Source organism: Eimeria mitis, genomic scaffold, assembly GCF_000499745.2.
Source record: "Eimeria mitis Houghton genomic scaffold, Emh_scaff501, whole genome shotgun sequence".
Classification (NCBI taxonomy): Eukaryota; Apicomplexa; class Conoidasida; order Eucoccidiorida; family Eimeriidae; genus Eimeria; species Eimeria mitis.
The window spans coordinates 18636-18952 of NW_013573310.1; positions in this window are offsets into that span (position 1 = coordinate 18636).

Sequence of the window (317 nt, forward strand, 5' to 3'; positions counted from 1 at the left end):
CCGGTTATGGTTACACCCGCTCTCTCTGTCCGGTGAAGGCTGTCTCTCCTATGAGCTGCAGCAGCAACCGCTGCTGCTGCTGCTGCTGCTGCTGCTGCTGCTGTTGCTGTGTTCTGCCCGAGACAGGTAGCTGCAGGCCTGCTGCAGCAGCAGCAACATGAATAAATAAGGGTTTAGGGTTTAGGGTTTATATGCAGAAATGAAAAATAAATTTAATTATAATAATAAAAAAAAAATAAAAAAAAATAAAAAAGCCGACGACGGGGCTCGAACCCGCGACCACGAGGTTAAGAGCCTCGCGCTCTACCGACTGAGCT